Source organism: Erpetoichthys calabaricus, chromosome 2 (genome assembly GCF_900747795.2).
Source record: "Erpetoichthys calabaricus chromosome 2, fErpCal1.3, whole genome shotgun sequence".
NCBI lineage: Eukaryota > Metazoa > Chordata > Cladistia > Polypteriformes > Polypteridae > Erpetoichthys > Erpetoichthys calabaricus.
Genome location: NC_041395.2, coordinates 106,249,373 through 106,267,901, shown reverse-complemented (window position 1 = coordinate 106,267,901; position 18,529 = coordinate 106,249,373). Strand labels below are relative to the sequence as shown.

The window sequence follows — 18,529 nt, the reverse complement described above, 5'->3', positions numbered from 1 at the left end:
AAAATTTAAGTATACCTGGTATAAATTAATAGGCCAACCAGAGGTGAATTTTTGTGGGTTTCCAACTCAAAAGGTACTGTTCTGAAAACATCTTCCTATTTGTAGGGGAAAGAAAAAAAACTAAGCTAAAAAAAGCATGTCTTTGTGATGTTCTATTCACTTTCCCATATCACAAAACACACCTACACATTAATTGAATCTGTTAAAGTGAAAAAGTCATAACAGTTACTACCATAAGACTAAGCCATGTCAAACAGAAAAAGTATAAAGTGCAAGATTAAGACAAAGTGTCTTAACCCTGTAATTTTTAAAATGAGCTCAACAATGTTTCAAGTTCCACAGACCAGATGGCACAACAAATTACCCAAATCAGCAAGCTCTCCCTTGTCTTTTAACATATGTGAAAACAGCTGACCCCAGAAAGCATCACACAGTTCCCTCTTTTACTCTGTTCAGGTCAGCAGAAACACCCCAGTTGAGAAAGACATATGCAGGGGAAGCAATTATTCGTTATCAGCATTCATAAAAAAAGACAGGCGTGTCCTTAGGATCCCTACCCAGGAAGAGAGGAAGCTTCATTCTTTTCTCAGAATTTCTTTGCTGATGACTACAAACTTCAGTCGCCATCAAGGCGCCTCATAATCCATTTTTACATCTACAAGCATTTCATACTTTTGCAGGATACCAAAAGAGGTCAACGTATATAAGGAGGTGCACATGACAGGCTGGGTTGTGTTTATTGTTTGTCCTTAAAAAATAACAAGCCACATATAAATAAGCCCAGCCACGAATGATATTGGCCAATCGACCAAATAAAAGAAAAACAAATACAAAAAATTGCTGACATTCATTATAAATCATAATAATAATAATATAAACCCTATAATAAGCTAAGTCACATTTACATACTGTTACACGGTATAAAGACTAATTGACAGTTGTGTCAAGAATTCTTAGGTTCAAAAAGCAGACAATCCCCTAACATTATGGACAGTTCCCCCTAAAGCTAAATCCATACATATACTGTGGAAGGCTGGTAGACACATTGGCTGGTAGATGCACAAAGGGGTAATAAATAAAATAAATAAATAAAGCTAGCTCCAGATTTCAAGCTGGGTGTACTCCACTTAAGTTTTGCTGTTTTTTACATACTACAACAAAGTAATTCTTTGCCTTTTCAGGACATAACCAATGATGTACTATGTTACTCTCTAAGCACTGGCTTAACTTGTTGATATACTAAGTGGCATCTATTTTTTGATTTTATAGTTGACACCAACACCTAAATGCAGTATTTTAAAATGAACAATTCAAAATTACTAAACAAAGGTGGTATTCATCCACATATTGTGAGCCACATAACATCTTCACATCGAGTCATCTACAACAATTTGAAGAATATGACAAATCAACCTACATTACATTCTCAATGCCACTTAATCCAATTCTTGGCTAGAGCCCACTCCAGTATCACTGCACATGGCAACAATACACTGTGTGTCCCATTCAGGTAAGCACTGTCACTCACAATCACACAGGAGCCATTTGGAATCACCAATTAACCTAACCTGCTAATCTTTTGTGGAAATGAAAACTAGACTAGCAAAAGAAAAAATTTAAAATCCATATTGGCAAGCACCTGGCACAGGACTTGCACTCAGGATGCTAGATCAATGAGGTGAACACATAAATCACTGCACCCCACTGTTTAATCAGTTGACAAACAACCAATTTATCTTTTTAAAAAGAGTTTCACTAAATCAAATTCCCAATAGCTTTAATGTGCATTTACTTTAAATACCCAACTGATAAGCATTTCTTTCCAAAGCAAAGTATGCTTAGGAAAAAAAGTGGAGGAAAAACACCTGGATTATTTGTGCATCAGGGCAGAATTTTAGCATAAAGGTAGCAATAAGGCAATGGAATCTTCACCATTAATAGCTTACCCTTGCCAATATGCAAATACAAGTTCTACAAATAAGAAATAATGAAGACTGACATAACACGCCATTCAACCCATCTGACACACTGCACTAATTCTGGTCATATGTCACAGTCTTTGGTAGTAAGTCAACTGTTTTCTATGTAGGTCTTCAAGCAAACCGAGAAGCAAACTGAAAGGCAGACAGCAATAGTAGATATAGTATTGACACATATAATTTATAGAGAAGAGTGAAATACTTTTTTGCAGGTATGACCAACAAGCAACACATTGCCACTCTCCACCTTTAAACAAGAACCTATGAAAGTCAACTTCAGGCATGCGGGTTTTGGTTGCAATCACTTCATCATTACTAGCCAATTAAAGCTGCTAATAGAACACATGTTTTTGCCTCAATTTTAATTGACTTTTTAAGATTCCAACTCCTTAGTTATTTAATCTTTCCTTAAGAAGTCCCTTAATAAAAAAGAGATGCAAAGTGAGCCTACAGATAACCAGCTATATCAGAGCCTGTATTTACCAAGCGTCTCTGAATTACTCCTAGGAATTGCACTAAACATCTGACTAGGGTAAGAATTTTTCCTATGTTAGAGTAGAACATTTAGTATTTACAAAGTGTCCCACTCCCAACTCTCAGCTAGAAGTGAGAATTCAAGTGTAAGAATGAATGATGTTATGTTTTTCGACATGTTTGCCATAAATTGCCACTCGTGATAATGTTTTGTAGTTTTTTTATACTACTGCTAAGGCTTCACCACATTGATAATAATAATAATAATAATAATAGGAACAGTAACAACAACACTACTCAAAGAAAAAGAAAGAAAACATAATAAAGTAGGATATTGTGCTAAACCGCTTATAGGATGTAAAGTGAATGTTCATGGAATGCAGAGCTCAGCATACCTATGTGACAGAAGGGGATAAAAGCTTAACCTGCACGGACTTTTAAAGAAATAGTTATGAAAGTCATGGCTAAGAGACTACACAAAATATTAAAGATTGTAATCAGTGTGCTTCTCTTTTGGGTACAAAAACAAATGAAACAAAGGAAGGGGTGCTAGATGAACCTAACCTAGATGGAGTCTTGGTCCACCAACTGTTTGCACTGTATAAAGTCGATAGTGATGTCAGAGCAATGTGCACTATCTAGCATATTCTTTATTGACCGAGCTGAGAGTCCAAAGGTTTGGGACCACTATTCAGTGTTTACGAGGCCAAATTCCTGTTCAGCAGAGAGGAGTACAGGATGAATTTTTCTTTCAAAGGAGAATGTTTTTACTACAATGTCAAGTGTGATAGACCAGCCTGCAAACTAGACACATGATTATAAAAGAGTGAGTAATGTGTCAATGTCATGGACTATAATGTGTATTCCTTTGGTTTCTATCTACTACTACATGACCTGGGGCAGAAGCAGGAGAAACACAAACTATACAAATTTTCAAATATTCATAATAAAAACATTCTCCTTGCTGACCTCCAATATACAACTAATAACAACTGCCAACCCTCCTCTCCCCCCATCATCCCCGATGGAGTCAATGACAGATTCTACCACACCCCAAAAAAACACCAAAGCTATTCAATTGAAGCCGGCTGCCGGCCAATCAAATTTCACACAAACGATTCAATCAAATTGCAGACATTCAATAACACTTAGTTGTCTTTTTCATTTGGCAAAGTTATTTATTAAATAATATTTTAGAAAAAAAAAGACATATTTCTCACTTGTTCTGAGCATAAAACTAGACGACAAGACATGTGGATTAGGCAACAGGTGTAACATGAAATAGTTTCATGAATATTTTATATTTTTAACTATTGTCCCGCACTGGTCACCATTGGGTTTTGCTTTATCAGAAAATTTGTTATGTACTTTTTCTGCAAAAATATAAGATTTTTTTTTTTTTTTCGGCCATCAATACAAACTACATTAAGGAGCCCTTTAAGGGACAAGGGTAATTTAAAAAAAATGATGGTGCAAAACAAAAAATTGGATGGGAAGAAAAATTTTGATGATAGGATTTTTTTTTGATGGGAAGAAATATGTGAGGAAAAAAATTTTTTTTGATGAGATAATTTTTTTGAGACTTTTTTGTTCCATCCATTTTTTCCTCTAGTAAATTTTTTTTCTTCCGATCAAGACATTTTTTTTCTCCTATCAAAAAAAAAATTCTCTCATAAAAAATCCTCTTATCATTTTTTTCCTTTGATCATTTTTTTTTCCCCACCATCAATTCTTTTTTTCCTCACTCATGTCCCTTAACTGGCTCCATACTACATAGGGTTAATAACATATGAAAATTTTTTTTTTTGGGAGGAGCATTCCTTTAAGGCTGGGGCAGAAACTGCTTAAAGGTTACCTTTCAGAAATACTTCCTTGGTAACTTTACTTTGGTTTCATTATTCTTTGATGTTTCCTGTTTTCATAATAAAACTGAGATGTATAGCAGGGTTTATGTATTTTTTAACAGAAACAAAATTAAAAAAATGAAGACAAAATATTTTAAAAAGTAATTTCTTCATAAGGAAACAAACTAGGGTGAAACATGAAAATGTTATATTGTACTCTAAAAGTTATGACAATTTTGTCACATTAAATTCTTTCATTGAAATGTAACTTTACAATAGATAGTAGAAATGCATACATAGTGTCATTCATCAAGAAGTCAGTTTAAATTTAAAATTTTGTTTTCATCAATAAACACCTGCAGATATCTCAGGTGACATTTCATGGAATCATGGCACATATTATATACAGTTTAATGAAATGGACTAATGTGGTTTAGACACTTTCATCTCATCATAAACATTAACAACTGCTAAGGAAAACAGTTCATAAAAATATCATTAAAAAAAACATGACTAGTTTGAAATTATTTGGGTTTCCATGACTTCTGTTTCTGTTTATACTATGGTGGTCAATTGCAGTACTTAGTCACAGGACTCCTTAGCACTGTCTAACTGCAAGTTGTTCTATTATACAGGCCTGAAAGAATAAGGATACCCCTTAGTAGGCCATCGCATTAAATGACAGGCTGAACAGCAGCACAGTTGTTAGCAATGCCATTTCATATATCTAGTGTTCAAGGTTCAATTCTCTTGCCCAGTCATTTCCAATTTTAAGATGTGTGCATGCTCTCAGTATATAAATGGGCTTTTCTCCAATATTCTCAGAGACAAAGGTTAGGCTGCTTGGCAGCTCCATATTGGACCCTATACAAATGTGATAGTGGGAGTGTGCATGAGTGGGTTCTGCAATGGACTGGCACCCTACCCAAGGCTAATCTCTGCCTTATGCCTATTATTGCTAGTATAGGCTCCAGCACCCATCAACGTTAAGTTGAAATATGTTTGGTTTTGACTGTTTAGTTATAAGATGTCAGTAATACAACATATGGTAGCACCATACTACTCACATCCCAAGCAATAACATAATTTATATTCAAACCTCAAAAAACACATCCTCTCCAAGCTGTGTAGTCTCCATTCAACCAATGCTCTTATGTGTAGGGAACTGGAAGAAGGAGCAAGGAAACAGTTAACAGAGGCAACAGGTATGGCAACACTCACACTTAGTGGTAGCTAAATAAAACAGCAAAAAGTTTCCCCCACCCTAAGTTGTTCATCACAGGATGGAAGACCACACTTTAGTTACAGGAAAGATAGATGAAATGCCCAAACGGTTATAAACCGTCACCTTATCTGCCATGACCTATAGTAACCCCATCTCTCTTGGCACACTGCCACATCTACACTTTCATTAGAGCTGAAGACCAAACTGCATTGCCAAGATCAGAGTGGCTAAAACACTGGCAGCTACATAGAGAACAAATTCAACACAGTTTGAAGGATCTTCTTATGAATCCACTCATTGGAAAGCTGATCACTGCATCTTCCCCGCTTTGACCCAAGGAAGTCACAAACCAATGTTACAAAGAAGACAGAAACCACCAAGTCAAGTAGTCTGAGAGACTTCTTACGGAGAAACCTGGGATTTTTGTTTCATATTGCAACTTTATCTAAATTAACATAAACAGACAGCATTTTTGAACATGTGTGTTTGTGGATATTTATTTCCTCATTCAGAATTCAGATTTTACCCCTCCCAGGATTCCTGCAATGCTCTCCATGAAATTCTTCCAACAAATAATTAATAGACAGAAGCATAATATTAAATGAAAATTAATTTGTTCTATCCAGCACCAGAAACATGTACACTACATGTGGCTCCATTATGGTGACTTTTCAACTGTCCAAAAACCATCTTGCTGATCCCTTTCAGTTCTTTAAAAGGATTCAGTTTAGAACATCCATCATTGCTTAACCCATGCAGCAGCCTATTCATTTGAAAACCTTGGGCACTCCATTATTTAAGTATTTAGCAAGTACTTTCCGGAACTCTCTACTTTTCCCTGACTAGAAGAACTTTCTCTTATAGCATTCTGATATGAATTGAAAATACCCCTCAGCTATACTATATTGTGTTTAAAAATATACAAAGTCATATGGGATTATTAAACTGCCTACTGCAAATATTCTCTTCTAATTCCTTGTTCTGTGCTGTATATATTCTTTCTGCTTAAATGTACATTCAACACCTTGTTTTTCCCCACTCTGTTTATTTGTGTGTGCATTAAAACATCACTCAGTTGGTAATAAGATATATCTTATATGAAGTCACAGGGGAATTAGAACCTTCTGCAACATGAGCACATGAAAATAACAAAGGCTTTTCCAAGGTGCATCATTAATCTCTTAATAGTATTAATGCACATAACGGCACTTTTTTGTTTTACAAAGTAACCTGACAAAAAATATTTAGACTGGGGGAGGAAATGCTTAAAGACAAGTTTTCTCAGTCTAGAGATGCAAGCACAGTAAAACATTCCCATACTGTTTTTAATAATGTTGCAAAGTACAATACAAAAGGAGTACTGCAAAATTCAGGAAACATATCCCACGTGTTACCTATATTTGTAGTTTCAAACTGAACCTGTCAGTGTGTGCTTAAGTGAGCCCCATGGTAGACGGCATCTTTTCCGGTATTCATTTCTGCTTTGCGAATAAGCTCGGATACCCTACCAACCTCAGTTAGATTAAGCAGGTTGGACAATTATTAATTTTCCAAGAGTACTTTCAAATCATCAAATGGCTTGGAAGCAACCAATTATGACTCATGGGATTTAATAATTTTATCAAATCATTATACTTTTACACTGCCTTTTAAAGACAAAAAGGCAACATTTATATGCACATATGTATCTGTGGACAGTAAACTGCCCTAAACATTAACTATTACTGTGCTTTTACAGCCTGCATACTAGAGCCCCTGAGATAACAGAAACTCTAAACCCACCTAAACCTTTAAAAGAAGGTTAAACTTACATGACAACAGTGTCTCAAGCAAAGATTGAAGCAAAGACTAAGAAACTAGCCAAAATTACAACCTTTGTTTTCTTACTACATTAATAACTTACTTCTTCTTTACCTTACGTATAATATTAAAGGCTATACTCTATTGCATATAATGTAATGCAAATCTTTGTAAAATTCAAAGGATAAATACAGCTATATCAAGAGAAAGACTCTTTAGCTATAGAGCCCCTTAAACTCAAGATTGACCTACATGACAATATTAAAGATGTCAGTTTGTGATGCTAAAGATTCATTGTTTTAGCATGGCATACTCCGTTAAGGCTGTTGCCGAGGCGGTTCCAATCACATTTTCATAATCGCAGAGGTCATTGTCAAAACCTATCAAATCCTTCTCTTTCATGTCAATGCTGGAACATGGAATTGCTAACTTTTTGACCAAGTTACTCTTGCAACTTTGAAATGGGACCTTAGAATGCATGATTTACCACCAATGGCAAGCCCTAATGTTGGACTGTTTTCGTATTCTGCAAAAATCCAAGAACATTTGCCTGTACTATAGTGGAATACCCATGGTCTGGGAGACCAGCTGGTTAAAGAATGATAGATTTTACCATGCCCCACAAATCCTCCCCAAAAGATTGTTAGCTATGGAGTTTATTTTCCCCAAAACCTGTGTAGAATTAAAATTTGTTGGGATGTTCTCTGTTGTTAACTAGCAACTTTAAAAAAATCTATTTTTTACTGGTATATCTATAAATGCATATATTTTGATGTATTGTACATAGTGCTTTTCATGATCACCATTATGTATTTCTTTTGTTTAACATTATCATACCTGAAAATGTGTACAGACAGTACTCTATACTTGTAAATAAGAGTGTACTATATCTGAGCAAATTGAATCAAACCAAAAAATATTTTACTTTTGTAAAATGTTTTATGATAATATTAACTGTGAAAGCTCCAACATACAAAGGCTAACTGAGAAAACATTAAAATAGTACAACTTGTGCATAATTCTGGTCTGTTTGGGTGACAGTCTTTGCACTGATTACACTATGAGATAACTTAACTAATAAGTACCATTCAGTACAAATTTCACATTCACTACCTCACATGAAAATTTAAAATGCACTTTCTTTATATAGGGTATAACTGAAATGGTCATTCAATTAACAGCCAAAAGAGGGCTCACTCATCAAGCACTTGAACTTGCATAGGCAGAACAGAGGTTTCTTGATACAAGCAGACACACGTAGATATCGATCAATTAAGGTGTACAAAGAGGCCACTTAATACATATACTTGCTCAATCTGTACAGCTGAAAGGCTACTGCATACGAACAAACACGCCTTCCAGTAAAGCAGAGGCTGCACTGGAAGAACACACACACACACACATTCATCTGACTGAACAACTAACAGTTTACTCAATCCCCCACATACACCTGGCTGGACAGCAAAGGAGTCACCCGATACAGGTCCAGGCACACTTGTCTGGTCCGCAAAGATGCGTTTTGATCCATACATATTTTCTTGGACAACACTGGCGTGTTAACACGTACGTGTCCGCAGACAGCAGCTAGGAGTTGGCCGATTAGCACACACAATTGACTGGACAGAAGATGTGGACACTTAAACAAAATTGCACATACTTTTGCCTAGACAGCAAAGACCTGCACACACAAACACACCTGCTACATGTGTGTGATTATAAAACACACACACACACACACACACACACACACACACACACACACACACACACCTGGACAAAACTAGGGTCTACAAAGCCACTCAAGCACCTGCGATGGGTCAGTTAGACATGTCACATACACAACAGCGACAGCTACCAAGGGTCACTTGATTTGCGGAGATACAAACATTGACGAAGAGCGTCGCTGAGATAAAAGTCGACAGCAAATGGGTTGTTCAACAGAAATACGGATAGTTTGCTTGGATAAATTGCCGGCACAATGTACTCAGAAAAAAGGGAAAGCAGAATAGTGACTCACAGAGAAACAGAACGACAGCAAAGTAGTCACGCGCAGACGACGGCAGGCAACGAAGTTTGAGACACTATCTCCAGTGTTCTACTCACCTAACCCCGAATGAAATGAAGAGCATTGCCCCTCTTATCTGTGCTCAGTCTACTTCCAAAACACGTCGTGGTGATGAAGGTAAAGCTCCATCGTCACTTTTCCCTCAAAACAGAGTATTAAAAGTCCTAATCTCAGTGATGTCATGTGGGAGAGCAGATCACGTGCCGTGCTGGAGCGAGGCAGGAGAACAACACAAGCCCCTCCCACTGCGAGGTAGCGATTCGCTCCTTCACTACGTGTCCCGCCCAGTTATTTCGCTCCTCCTCTCTGTTATCATCCGGTTGACTACCACGAGCACATTTCTGCAGTACTTTGTTCCACAAGGGCTGGGGGCCGGGCTGTGATATTATGTTCAAAGAAATGTCTGTGTTGATACTAAACTTGGGTATTTTAAAACAAACAAAAGAATGTGCAGAACGCAAAAAAACTTCGTAAAACGACACTGTATGAGTGAGTGTGTCCTGCAAAAGAGTCATTATCATGTCCACGGATTAGTCGTTTGCTAACGACACCAACTTCAGAATATTAGAGTTCGCAAAATGGATAAAATACTGAGGCACAGACAGCTATGTTTACCCTGAATTAACCATGTGTCATTGACATGTCTAAGCAAAACTACAATTAATGAAAGCAAAACACTGCTCACTAATACACACTTTGATGCAGATACTGTAACCTAAGCATCATTCTTCAATTCAGCTTGCCACGTATTTATCAACCTATGGCAAACTATAGATCCAAACAAATGCCTCTACTAAGAAAAAAAAAATGATTTTCTTTTTTTATTGCTTACACACACCCACACACAGGGCTTCAGTTTGAAATGGGGAATTCGTGTGAGACGCCCACCACTCCAGCATTCTTCATCTACTCTCCATGAGCCATTTAGCAATCAGAGTAATGCATTTTGAAATTGATGCTTTTCTACAGTATTTACACACATTTGTATTATAAACGAAACTGAAGTACTGGCGAACTTCTACCACTGCACTATTGAAAGTATTTTGTGTGGATACATTGCGGTGTAGTTTGGTAACCTGACTTGCTAGATTGCATGCTCTAAAGGACTGTCCATAGTGCTTCTAAAATCTTTTGGGGTTGACTTTCCGTAATTTCATGTTACATTTAAATTAATCCACATTCTGAATTCTTTTAAGATAGGATTTAAATTTTACTTATTCAAAAAGGCTTTTACGGTACTATTCTAGTAAGAAACCATGATAGAAACCAGTAAAATACATTAAAAAATAGTTATAATTATTATAACAAATTTCATCAAGAATAAAATGTATACATATATACTACATTTTATCTAAAGGTCTTGACTAATAAAACAACAAATATTACAATAATAAATACAAATAAAAATTAGAAGTGGAGGAAAACACTAAGAGAGCTAAATGTAAATTCAATTAGAATTGAATTCAGGTATTCTGTAAGTTATAATGACAGCAAAAGTCAGCAAGGATGCTAAATAAAATAAACATCTACGGTTTCCAAAGCCAAATGACCAATCTGGGAACTCTATAGTACTTACATGTGATATAGTTATTAAGTATTATCTACCTATAACGAAAGTTCTCAAAAATCAGATGACGTGGGAATCATCTTAGTGGCCGCATTATTCACCTTTTCCATTTTGAAAGGTGGCTGCAGAATATTTTGGCCAAACAAAATACTCCTGATTGCCACCACAGGATAATGAAAAAAGGAAACAAAGACAGAAGAAGTTTTTAGCAACTGAAATTAGGGCTGTCTAATACATGTAGTCAAAGGAAGTCATCCTATACGCTGCTGTGAAAAAATATTTGTGAGCAAATGTTTTAATTAAATACTTTACCCAAGTATTTACAACAGAATACATGAATAGAATATCTAAGACAGAAGTTAGCTTGAATTCCATGTTTAAAAGATTTAAATTGCTAAAGTTAGATGACCTACATGCACTTTGTGGATTAAGTACTACTGAAACCATGCATCTGATGGGATTTAATTGATAATTCTGAAAGTAATTAAAAATGTTCTTAATAAACCAAAAGCTAAATTTCACCCTTGGGACAAATGAAGTACCAGCCATCCATTCGTCCATCTATCTACCTACCTACCTACCTACCTATCTATCTAAGTAAGCATACTCCAGAAAGCTCTTCAGCCTAGAGAAGTACTAGGCAAAGGAAAGCTGTGAATTTCACACCACTCTGCATGAAAGGAAAACCAAATTGATTAATACTTAAATACTAATAAGTTTTACTTCTGTCCTGTGAAAAATGATGAAAACTGTAATATGAAATAAATTAGAATATTATTTGAATTAAAATAATATGTTAAAGAATAGCCACCTAGAGCGAGCGTGTGTATGGGTGTGTGGGTATGTGCATATGAGTGTGTTTACCACTGTGATGGACCTGGGCCCTGTCCCAGAAATGTTCCTGCCTTGTGTCATGTGCTTGCTGGGATAGGATGCAGCCCTATGAAAGCCTGTTCAGGAATAAACAAGCTTTGAAAATGGTACTGTATGATACAACATTAATTCTGATATTGTTAAAAAAAACATGTTCAATTGACAGAGAACGTGAAAAATGAATGGACAGCAAAAGAAATTAAGAAAGACTGACAATCTTTGAATCTAGGCAAACATTTGGTAAACTAATTTAATGTGAATAAGATCAAAGTGCTTAATGATAGTAAAAGGTGCATTAAGTATAAGAATGGGGTGTTGTTCTATAGGAAACATACTCTGAGAAAGATTTAGGGGGACACACTATAACTTCATCCAGGCATCACAAAGAACCAATTAAAAAGGTGAAGTAAATATTAGGTTAGGTAGTGAGGGTTCATCAGGAAAATTATGTTTACATTTGCTACAATGCTAAAAAAAAAAGGTCGCAACAGCTCTCAAAGCTGTTCAGAAAGCAGCAGTTAGTGTAAGCATCATCTCTGGACTAAAGTGCACATCCTGCTTAGACCAGCTAGAGGTATTAAAATTTTCTATTTTTGAACAATGAAGAAATACTGTCAGGTTTCAGCCAGGGTTCCCCTCTGGCTGTGGTTCAAACATCTTATTTTTGTCTATGTTGTTCATTTTCTATGTTAATATTGTTGTTAATTTAGTTTCTTATTTTTAAATTAACTTCTTCTGTTTTTCTTGTGTTTTGTGGGTGATTCCCTAAGAGGCAGGTCAGCCTGTCCATCACGGCAGGGAACTGTTCTCAGCCCTATAAAGGCTGAAGAAAACCAACAATTCCTTGCTGTTCATTGAATGTAATCGTGATGGTGGTGAGTCCTCCTGTGTTTATTGCTTTTTGATTATTTGTGATTTACTGGAGTTTTCATCTAATTCTCTGCTTTTGACTTCACATTTTGGATTTGTGATTGGGGCATTGTTTGTTTTGGTTTGCCATTGCCTTTTCTCACATTCCTGGCTGAGCCTTTTGTGCTCTTCAGTGCTTATGTTGTGCCTCAGAGCATTTCTGCAAAAAATACATTTTTTTATATAGAATCTATGTGGAATTCTTTACAAGCCAGGGTTTGACAATTATTTTCCCCCTCTAGTGGGCATTTTGAGTATTTTCAGAACTTTATGTGCTTGGAAACTCCTTAGCTCACACCAGCTATGTGAGGGCATAATCTAGAACTTCAAAATTCTCAAAACTATCAATAAAATGGATCAAACAGAATTAATTCCATTAAACAAGGAATCACATACTCAGGTACACCAGTGGAAATTAAGGGGGAGGGAGCATTTAGCATGAATGACAGGAAGTCCTTCTTTACATGGGATGTGGAAATAAAAAAAAAACCTCCTGATTCATGAATAATGGAAACCGTTGGCAACGTTTAAAAGTATGGGGTTGAGATATTGGAACAACTTAGTTTTTAGCTAAGCGAACAAACTTAACAGGCTAAAATGTTTCTTGTTTGTAAAACCTCTTATGTTTTATATGTGTCCAATGTCTCATTTTTGTTGTATAACAGGTGGAGCAAAACTACACCTGAGCTCACCATCCCTGGAAAACCTTTGTACAGATACTAATGCAGTCAGACTGCAAATCAACTGCTTGTCAAAATTCAGCAAGCTCAAGATACTCTGGAAAATTGAAACCGTGCTGAGACGTCATGAGAGAGTCTTGTAATCTGTTATCTCCAGCAATTCCTAGCAATATAATCTGACATCCTTAAAGCCTTTTTGAATAAGTAAAATTGAAATCCTATCTTAAAAGAATTCAGAGTCTGGATTAATTTAAATTTATCTTTAAGTTCATCAATGAAATGGATGCAACAGGACAAATGCATGATCTCCTAGAGAAGCCATTTGAACCCTTGGCATCTGGAGTTAGCAAGAACTGCTAACCCTGACATAGCAGTTGGGTAACAAAAATGTGGAATAGTTCTTTAATGTCTAATGATGCAAGACTATGAAGGGTATTTCCTAATAAGAAAGCACTGACACATGACTAGTTGACTTCTCATTCACATGCACTGATACATGGGGCAAATTCAGGTTATTAAAATTAGTCTGTGTCAATAAACAGATATTTTAAATATCTACTGTAAATGAAAGGGGCCACTGTTTAAGAGCTCTAGAACTCCAGACTAATACTAAAGAGTCTAAAAGATATTAATAAAATAAAAAAAATAATAAAACAAATAAAAAAACAGGGTACAGGGTAAAGAGACATTCTTAGGGAACCTAATACAAATCTTGTGCCTTTCCACCTTTGTGTACCATGTCTTAGCCACAAAATGCCCTCTTAACTACTATGGCCTCTATTCCCGGTCTGCCAATCATGCGTTTACCTACAACACATTCTTACTCTTCACTAACACTAGATGTGAGGGAGATTTAAATTCCATCCAAAGGTCACATCCACCTTATCCCCAAAAAATACTTCTGGGTCTAGGAAGACCTATGTTTGAACATGGACACCAGGCTAGCGCTCCACCTAGCAATCCCTGGTATCCATGTACTATTAAGCCTTGTACGTTCCCCATAATTATCAAAACTGATAGGTGTGTAGCACCAACACACATCCATTTGCAAAACAAATGCCAAGAGTAGGGAGGTGCCTTCAAGATTAACATTATTATTTCTACCATTGGTTGCATGTACATTTAACCCATGCCAATAAATTAGCCAGTTATGTCTCCTTCCTTTATCTGACTCTCCTATCAATGAACTATAGTTTCACAGTCCAGTTCTCTGTGACTTCATAATAGAAAATGTGGGATTAAAAAAACTTCAATAGTAAACTTTTCACTGTGTTTCTAGTCTTACATTCTGTCATACCATCTTTTTTTGTATACTTTCATGTAAAAAACATTGTCAGCATAAAAATCAGGAAGCTCAGGTCCGTTTACTGTTTTTCTGGAGAATAATCTGCACCCAGCGATTAAACCAGGAGGCCTGGGACTTATATGCAGCTTGAGTGGGATATCACATAATAGAATTAGTTTCATGGGTCACATCAGGCACTCTGGAATGTTATCCAGCCCAGAACAGAAAAACTGCCATTTCTGATGCCACCTACAGTGTAGCCCTCAGGCTGACTTCTAAAACTTTAGATCCACTAGAAATTGTTTGCTTTTATGCAAACCACCCCACCTCCCCCCAAGTCAGTTCCAAAGAGAAATGTCTGTCCTGAAGGCCTTTGACTTTACCACTGGGCAGCTTCCAATGTCGGCGTGAAGAACTCCAGCTTGGCAGCGAAGGGGGCAAAGGGTACATTCTTTCAGGCTTTGAATACTGAGGGAAAAAAACAGCCTGTGTTTTAAATGGGATGATCACTGACGTATGGAGGGTGTGTGTGCGTTCCATATTTTTTGAATATCTAGAAAGGACTCTCCTGAAATGGCACTGTGAAGAGCACCAGGCAGGAGCTCCAACGATACTTGACGATTATATAATATACAGTATGTATATCTGATTGTGGATGAAGGGGGATAAAACATTTTCTTTAATGTAAAAGAACTTATTAGTATCTCAGGTCAATCTATTTTCTGAATCTAAAAGTGAATCATCACTCCTTTGCTTTATATAGCTCCTATCATGTGAATGCCATCATGAATTACATCACAAAGCCACCAAGAACAATATAGAATTATATCTATCTGTCCAATCGCTAAACCTGCTTTGAGTTCAAAACTTGAGTTAATCCTGCATAGGAAGCCAGTCCACTGCAGGGTATAGAGAGAGAGACAAAAATAATGTTCAAAATATACTGTACAATGAAATACTGAAACAAGTGTTCGTTGGATGGACATGCATATCGGTCATTTGATTTATATACTATACACTATGTTTCTCTGTGAAGTTTATGACAAACTACATTTGCAAGAAACTTTAGTGAACCTTATGGAATTACCTGGATGTCTGTAATGATTACTCCATAACAGCGTGGTATGACCTTCAATTAAGGACTGTGAATGCTCAAGCAATATGTTAGGTATTGACAAGAAGTACAATTGGGTGTTGTTAGTTTAAATAAATTCTGATTGTCTTCTGTTATGACTTAAAGATTAAACCACATTTGTATGAGTAATTAAGCTAATCTCAAAGGTTTCATAGTTTTTTCTTGCAAATGTACTTCACACACTTTTCAGTAATAACAAAAAATATTCCGTAGAATCTCCATCAGCTACCGCAAACACCTGGCTATGCAAAAATATGGGCTGGACATGGATGCCAGTTTTTTACTTTATATAGGATCTTCTACTGTCAGTACCATCTAAAACAGATTCAAAAAGTTACCAAGAATAATATAAGAAAAATATGTAACAAAAAATCAGGTCAGAGAATATAAAATATTAACACTCATCAACTTCTCAAGCAGGCACAATTAAAACATCTACCTCTGTGTGACAATGTTTTCCGATTAGCACCTTTACATTGTCATCCCATAATGCCTTGGGTTCTTCATCCAGGAATCAGGAGAACAATTCAGAAATGTCATGCTACACTTTGTTGCTCCCAATCTTTTACAGCTGGTGTATCTGTATCTAGCTGACTGAAAAAGTATACAGCTGATCAAACCCCATCATCAATGACTATCATTTACTAAATGACCATATATAAATAACAATGTAATACAAGGCTATACACAGCAGACTGTGCTGTTTGAGTGATAATAAATCACACTTGGGGATATTAAATGTACATGTTTATATTAATTGGTAATTAACCTAAAACTATGCCCTGGTGTCACCACTATGGCAATTAATTGATTCGTTTTATTTGTAACCCCCTTGGGAATTTTCTATTACAATTAGACATGAATATTCAATGACAAGTTCTTCCTCTTATCTGTTAGTGACACATTTGCATTTGATTTGATATGTGTTGTCTTGATGCACTAATCAGTCTGGATATTTGATCCTGTGCTGCATTCTTGTTAGATCTGTAAAGTGCCTTGTGATGGATGATGCTATAAAATATTAAAACAAATATAACATTCTCAAATCTGCTGAATCCAATTCAAGGTCATTGCCCCATTTTCTTGTTGTGATCATCTGGTAATTGTGGCATCTTCTTAATCAATCCTAACTAAATACATATCAGGAAAACTATTTTAATTAGCCAGGTATGTTGAGAATAGCTTTAACTATAACAAATTTATTTTTATACAGATTTTCACAAACAACTCCATATACAGATGCTGTAAAACAGCTTCACTGTTTTGGTCATCAGAATAGAGTAATACAGAGGAAGTATTGTTCTTTCCTGGACTGACTGCCCATTCCAGTCATAAGCAGTAATCTATTAATTGTGCCACTTGTGGCAGACTGAATGTCTGGTAAGGCGCTGCCTAATCAGAAATGGTAAAATGACTATGAGAAAATTGAAGACATCTTTCAAAAAGTGATAGTATACTGGACGGCTATATATTATGAAGGACAAGGAAACAACAATAAGGGTGTCTCACCCTTTAATTGTAAATGTACTTAGAGCACCAGAGGGAACTTTGGAAGGACAGCCTCAATACTTTCATGGAGAAGTTTAAAGTCCCCTTGTTGCCTGTAGCTCTTTTAACTTTTACCCTAAAGGTGCATTGGAGTAAAAGCTTAACTGGCAGATGGGAGACATGAGTTTAAGAGTGAGTTTGGGACATCAGTAGGAGAGTATTCAGTGTTTGAGGCATTGGGTAAATAGGAAAGCAACTCCACCTAATAGAAAGTGACTTAAATCTATTGAGTGAGGCATATTGGGCTGCTGGTGCTTTGTTTTTATTTTTTTTTATTTGATTTTCTGTGTTATGCTTAAAATATCTGATTAAATTACACATTTTTATTCTGTACTGATATGATTACAGTGGATAAACATATATGGGTCTACCCCAACCAAAAACCATGGATTATTACTGATTCAGTCTGGTTCAGTGAGAACCCAAGACATTGCCTTCAGGTCAGGGGAAAGGGCCCAGTACAGGGCAGTAAGAGCAAATCTGAAGAGAGTTATCCAAACTGCAAAGATAGCCTACAAGAGCAAGGTAGAGGCCCATCTGACAGACAATGACCCACGAAAAGATGTGGCAGGGATTTCAACATCACCAACTACAAAAGCAGTACACACGTGCCGATCTGTGCAGATGCCTCATTGGCAGGAGAACTAAATCTTTTCTTTGCCCGTTTTCAGCCAAAGTGGTCTCACACAGACAATCTGGCCCCACTGAATCCCAACTGTGACATGGTCACTTTTCAGGAACTTCAAGTGAGACGGGTGCTCAAGACAGTTAATCCGAGGAAAGCTGCTGGACCAGATGGCATTCTTGTCATAGTACTTAAAGTTTGTTCTAACCAGTTGGCAGGAGTCCTTACTAAGTTATTTAATTTGTCACTGACATAGGCCACTGTCCCCCCGTTTTAAGTCGACTACTATCATCCCTGTCCCTAAAAAGTCAGTCATCAATAACCTTAATGACTACAGACTCATTGCATTGACATCAACAGTCATGAAATGTATTTAATGACTTATTGTTCGGCACATTAAAGCCAGCCTCCCTCCCACCTTCGATGCTCACTGGTTTGGTTATAGATCAAAATGATGTTAGGATGATGCCATCTATACAACCATACATACAGTGATGAGCCATCTGGAACAATCAGGGAC

General features: G+C 36.5%; 1 protein-coding gene across 6 annotated transcripts in view; it reads right to left on the bottom strand.

Moving 5' to 3' along the window:
• nr1h3 (nuclear receptor subfamily 1, group H, member 3) overlaps window positions 1-9,590 on the bottom strand; it is a 49,616-nt gene extending 40,026 nt beyond the window's left edge. Inside the window, exons 1-3 of one of the 6 annotated variants that reach the window (XM_028794259.2) lie at window positions 9,426-9,590; window positions 5,397-5,462; window positions 16-95 (exon numbers count right to left, since the gene is read on the bottom strand). The gene's annotated coding sequence lies outside the window, so the exon portion shown is untranslated. The remainder of the gene's footprint in view (window positions 1-15; window positions 96-5,396; window positions 5,463-9,425) is intronic. The other 5 variants (XM_028794258.2, XM_051923194.1, XM_028794261.2 and 2 more) reach the window with 5 other exon arrangements.
• Window positions 9,591-18,529: the final 8,939 nt, after the last annotated feature.